This window comes from Dermacentor variabilis, chromosome 4 (genome assembly GCF_050947875.1).
Source record: "Dermacentor variabilis isolate Ectoservices chromosome 4, ASM5094787v1, whole genome shotgun sequence".
NCBI lineage: Eukaryota > Metazoa > Arthropoda > Arachnida > Ixodida > Ixodidae > Dermacentor > Dermacentor variabilis.
Window position 1 is genome coordinate 35,822,286 of NC_134571.1, and position 6,694 is coordinate 35,828,979.

Here is a 6,694-nt window from a genome sequence, read left to right on the forward strand (position 1 = left end):
CGCGGACGAGACGGCGCTGTATTAGGTGACTTGCTTGAAACTAGGAAGTTTTGCAGGTGTAAAGTGAAGCCAGATGACGCACAAAAAGGTGGCTAATTGGAAATCGCAGGAAGACGCTTTGTTCCTGCGGTGGGCAGAAATTAGGATGATAATGATAACGACGATAATGAGGCCGATGGCAATGACGCCGTCGTCGATGAAGATTACGAATTACTTTCTTGTCTCTGGGTGCCCCTCTTGTAAATTTAACGCTTTTGTCTTTTTAAAGCAAAGCTTTCTTTGCCTCTTCTCTCCACTTTACGGGTGTTGGCTGTACGCTGCTACATTGGCGAGTATACAATAACTTAATCAAGGGTTCAGCGAAAGTTCTTCTGGTCAGGCATGAAAATGAAGGGGATCACGGTCACTGACCAAGTGTGAAATCGTCGTCACATAAGTGACGACGATTTCCTGTCTAACTCAGCGAACAAGGAACCCGTGCGCGGTTCCGAAACGTCGGATTATACATCAGACTTGGTCAGTGACAGTGATCCCCTTCATTTCCATGCCTGACCAGGCGAACTTTCGTCGAACCCTTGATTATGTTATTTACCGGAGTACATATGGACAAGACGTCGTTACGAGACATAAGTAACGACGATTTCCTGTTCAACTCAGTGAACAAGGAACGCGTACGTGGTTCCAAAACGTCGGATTATACATCAGACTTGGTCAGTGACCGTGATCCCCTTTATACAATAACTTGCGTCGCTGGGTATGCGCCACTGAATATGTTGCACTGGGTACGTGGACATTGATGGCCACACATGCATACCATCATAACGGGTATATTCTACTGCACGGATACCCGGATAGACAAACAGAGCACTTGCGACAAGCGAAGAAGTCGGCAAAAGAAAATCGGAAGAGTGGGCTGCAAAGAAGCGCGGATGGAATCGACAGCACAAGCAGCCGAGTGTGGAGACAGAAGTGAACGTACACGCAATGGGGCTAGAGCATGCATTGAGCTAAGGGCGTTGTACGGCATAGAACAGAACAGAAGAAGGTAGAGTCAAATGAAAAAAAATTCAGTAAACACGGCAGAGCGCTTCCGCTATGGCCGATTCTCACAAATGCGTTGGATCCATCCATTGTTATTTTTTATCCCATAAATGTTTTTTATACAAGGTAGACATGCTTTCACACCGTCGTACTGGCGTCACGTGAAGGGCAGAACTTCAACGCAGCTTGGCCTGGAAAGATGCAAGGGCCGGCCATCATTCTGCTCCAGCACATAAGGCTCCATCGAGTCAGCGAATCCCAATTAGCGCAGACACGCAAAAAGACGGCGTGGGGCCTGGGAGCACGAAAACGGGAGGAAGCCCGCTTGACGTATCACTTTGCAGATGCAGTTACCAAATATAAAAGAGAACAAGTTCTTCGATCTGAAACCAATACGCACTTATAGTCTCTTGCTTTTACCTTAAAGTAAAAAAAAATAAAGTAATGTAAAGAGCTCTAAAAGAGAAGGACGGAAGCTGAGGATGTTCGGCCCGACCTCCGTCATTTGAATTCTGCCTTCATTGAAGTGCGCAAGGAATATCCTGTGAGATCAAAAGCCTTCCGAGGTCCAAACAAGGGGTCCCAGTATAATTGAGTTTGGATGACGAGATCAAAGGTTGGCGGCGAAGTCGTCTCCTACACCACGCGTGAGCGCCGTACACGCGTATTAATCTATTTTGAGCATTTTCGTGCCTGAATCAGCCCTCTCGGGGGCAAAAATGAGCGCCTCGCCCATTTGAAGCGCCCGGACTGGTCCCGGAATCGTCGCGTATACCTGAGGCTGAATGCGCGCATTCCGCTCGAGCGGGATACATTAAATCTCTTTATTCCGAACGTCAGAGTGCGTGAAACCTTTTAAATTTGTTTGAAAGAAATGCAATAAGGGAACACGGGATGAAACTGGCAATTTAATTGTGTCTCAAGTTATGTCGGAGCGAACCTCCCAAGCCATATAGAAGAACACAAAAAGCGAAAGGAAGAAGGTGTTTGCGAAATTTTAATAACGTTAGGCAACGAAACATGAAGACGTGCCAGTGAATTTTTTTTAATCATTGCAAAAAAACAGTATTGAGACCTTCGTCGCTCTAGCCTTTAGAGTGATGAAGTGGGGAATATTACGTTCTGGATATCGGGCATATTGTCTACAGCCAGTTAAATACTTCATGAGAAAAGAAAGCTTGCTATTCACAGTGCTTGTAGTGGTAAAACTTTTTCTTATACACAATTGTCAAGGCAACTCGGTTATTGTTCTTTTAATTTTTTAAGAGAAAATACTGAAGCATCCTACTGCAGGACTAAAGGGTTGTGTAATTTGGACGCGCGGCCCACGTGGTATTAACACTATCAAGTTTGATTGATGATGTTTAACTCTGGAGTTCAACACAGGCACATTGAGAAAGGCCGCATAGTGGAATGCTTCGGATTAATATTGGACTCCGGGTGTACAGCGAAAGCTGTGTGCACAAACGTGTTCTTTTTTTGCCTCCCTAAGAAGCAGTCGCAGCTGAGCTGAATCGATCTCATGACCTCGTGCTGAGCAGTAGAAATGCCTCAGCCACTAAGCCATAACAGCAGTCAGCAGCTGTGTGGCCTTTGGTGCCGGCATTAATAAGACGCCTGCAGCGTTAAAACGACACCATCTCCTATTTTTCTAAAGGCTCGGTGAAACGGTCGTGTTGGCATCATTGGTACGCATAGCACACATGTCTTAGTTAAGAATACAACTACTGCCGATCGTTGGAGAGATCACTGAAATAAAGTGGCTACAGCGAGCGCGTGGCAAGAACAAGTCAATACGGAATAGCTACAGCATAACATAAAGTACTGCGGTATAAAAAATGCTGTGTTATGCAGCAACAACTACACAAACTACAAGGTATGAAGTGGTACACTTATGAAAAAAAAAATTGTTTGTGGTATAGTTGTAGCCACGAAAATAACATCAGTATAGGGGTAGTCAAATGATATACAGAAGCGCAAAATGCAAGATGGTGTACCCTTAGCATAAAACTCAACAATAGATTACAACGTGCTCTAGCAGGAGTTAGTTTCGATTTATTTTTTCAGGGATCGTGCCTTTTATTCAGTATGATTATCATTATTACTTGCCTACCAGAGTACTTGTTTTTATTATTCTATGTTAACTCAATGAAACGTGCACGCTTTTGAAGTTCAGCCGAGTACAATGCTTCCACCCTATGAATGATGCTTCTAACATGGCATTGACGACACCGTTGTTAGTATTCCTCACGGGCTCTTTGTCTTCCTTAACTGACGCATCCTCGAAGCACTTAGATTTAACGCAAACAGTTGTTCGGGGTAAACAGAACCTCTCATCAGCGCCGTCACACGGAGAACTCGAAGTCAAAGTTAACTGCAGAGGCCGCTCAAAGAAATGGGAAAAGAAAATTAAGAAAGACCATGCGCAGTTTGGTTGGCAGTGCGGTAAGGCATTGAGTAGTGCCTGCTGGCTTTGCGGTGCCTAATCGCAAACTCGTCTTTTGCGCTTGCTTCTCCGCAAGCGCACATGAGACCAGCTGTGCGTGAAGCGCGCGCACTGGGTCACGTGCTTCCGATGGCGCGAAAGGCATGTAGCGTTAGGAACGAGAGCCGAGAAGAGAGAGAGACGGTAGAAAGGGGGCAGAAGGGAAAGCCGTGTGAGAACTGGGACGGAATCGCAAATTGAAGCCCTTGTTTGGCGAGTCCCATGTTTGTCCGAGCCTCGCCCGGGATGAAAGGTGTTTGCACTGCGCGAGGCTCAGCTTCGGGGGAAGGGGGGCGCAATCACTCCGAAGAAGCGAGGCGCAGCTTTTCTCTGAGCGCTTTCGTGTTGCGGGGGAACAAGCACGAAGGCCGCCGACGCCGGGCGGGGTCCTTTGTCTAATCACACGCGCCTATGGGGTATCGCACTGCCGAAAGGGTCTCAGACCTTTCTCTAACCGCCGGCGTTATATTGCGGAGTGCGTTTCCAATCAGAGATTTAGTGGGTAATAAAACAGGTTGTAATAGTTTGGCAATAAGACTGGCGGCTCACTGTTGGCTATAACAGGGGATTCTGTTCAGTTAGTATGTAGGACTTATTTTCTTCATTCTTCCACCCGGTACTCATTAGAATGTTGCCATCGTGGTAAAGATTCGGTCCCTTTACCTCATCTTTAGTAATATGACGTTATAGTCACCGAGCAACTTTTCGGACGGAGATTGAGTAAGCATATGTGTTTCTTGACGGTGCTTTGAATTAGTGACTGGATGTGCTGGAAGCAATTTCATTGATTGATTGATTGATTGATTGATTGATTGATTGATTGATTGATTGATTGTTTGATTGATTGATTGATTGATTGATTGATTGATTGGTAAGTTTGATGCAACTAACTGAAGCATCGGATTGGTTCGTAGCATTTCTTGCTCTACATCTATACGTGAAGTTAATCATTGCTACGATGGAAACCGGAAGTATTTAACCATGACGCGAAATTGGTAGAGAAATAAGAGTTCCCACGCAGAGAGGTTAACCAAAATAACTGTCCGCCCGGTTGGCTACCCAGCACTGCAGAAAAGGGGGAAGAGTGAACAAGGTGACGAGGAGAAAAGAAAAGATATGAAAGGAATGTGACCACGCTAGCACAAAGGTAGCATCTGACAATCACTGCAATCTTTCAAGTATTACCGGTGCGTTCAGAAACATACATTTGCTTTTCGACCAATGGGGCTGACGTCAGCTGGAAAAATAGACTAGAGAAAGCAAATAAAAGTAATGAACGCAACCTCCATTTTATTATGTTTCCTTCTCACTGTTAGAAATACTCTAAGCTGTTGAAAACTTATCGCTGGAGAAAAGGAGAATGAAAAGAAGGTATTCGCAGAGAGCACCAGAAAATAAATTCAGCTACAAGCGCGTGTTCTGTTATTTGCAACTTCCGATACAAAAAACGTCATGCGATTGAGTTTTACCGTAGTTTGTTACAGCAGTCTTCCCACAACTTATTATTCGAGGACATAGAATTAATATGGCAGTCTCCGCAACTCGACTATTTTCTCTTGCAGCGGTGAATCATAAGGCCGTTATGCGCACGCCTTAAACTATAGAGTGCGTGAAATTGGCCAGATACAAGGATTGCGGGCACTGCAGAGTCTCAACGGGAGAACATATTTATGGAACAGCGCTGAAATATAAAGAGGAGCCCAACTTAAAAAAAATAAAAAATTTCGTCATATCATCAGAGGGCGCACACTGCGCAAGCGACTTTACACACACCAAAACACGCACAAAGAACCACCGAGCGTTTGCATTCATAAACTCTCGTCCCAGAGCAGCCTTTCTCCGAAGGAAATGAACCATTGTTGCTGGGCCCGTAACAGGAAAGAGGATAATGCAGAAAGAGAGATATGTAATTTATTGCAAGAGTAAAAAAGTGAGGGGCGGAGAAGCGAACTGATCAAAATGCGGAGAGTATAGGGAAGATGATAGATGATGGATGGCTGCCGGCGTCAGGCATTTACGTCTTTGGAGATGTTGTAAGCTTATGGCCGCTCTCAGTTCATGAGCGCTCCGCGCTTCGAGCTCCGGCGGTTGGTCGGTTGGTCGGTGAATGTGTTATGTAGAGGTATAGATGTGTGTGTAGGAGGGGGGGAAGAACGCGCAGAAGGGTCAGGCACACGCTTCCTCACTCTTTCCAGCACGCACGCACACGGGCACATACACAAATAGATACGCACATGTGGGTGGACCAGCTAACACACACAGAATTGAGGGCGGCGGCTGGTGCCGGGCACAGCTGCATATCGCGCCGAGGGGCTCGGCGTCCATTCATCAGTGACCAGCGCCGCGGCGCTTCTTTGTCACCTCTCTTCAGAACGGTCACTTAATATTCTGACGCCGCGCGTTCACTATAAATCAGCTTCCTCCGTCGCCGGCGCCGACGTTCCTATCTTTCCCGGCGAGAAGTTCCGGAGAAGATCGCAGTAGGGGAGAGCGCGGAGGAAACAGGGAAACGCGGTGTAGGGAAACGGGGAAGATGCCTGCCGCGTTGCTCCTTCACCCAAGCACGACTCCCCACTGTGTGCTGCAGCGGTAGTGCGTGGCGTTCCGATGGGAAAGGAGAGGGTTGCGCGGGAGCGGGTGTCGGAAAAGGCTGCGGACGTATCCATTTTCTCTTCAAAACACGCCGTGTGTTTATGCCGGATAGACCGAACGTTCCCGGGATTTTGCGAGTGTGTCTGGGTCTGCCACTGCTTGTGTTTTACAGCAGGCGCTATCAGCCTTCCCATAGCGGCCGCACGTGAGGCTATGCGCCGAAAGAAGAGCAGAGGCAAAGTTTTCTTTTATTTTTTTCAGCTCGCTTCCGCCGCCCCGTAATCGGTGGCATAAGTCACTGCATCGACTTGTGCGGTGCATATGCAGAAAAGCGAGAAACGGGGAAGTGAGAGAGAGAAGAAAGAATGCGAAATGTGGGAGAGGGGGCAATCGAGAAGAGATGGCCGCCTGCTGGCTCTTCAAGATAAACGGTGGGTTCACTGACCGAAAACACAGGTCCACAGTGTGCGCTTAAGACGCTAAGCATACACTCTCAAAGCACCCCCCCCCCTTTTCTTTTTTTTTTTTTTTTTTTGGGGGGGGGGGGTGTAGCTGTTGAGAAAGTGTGATCCTCAA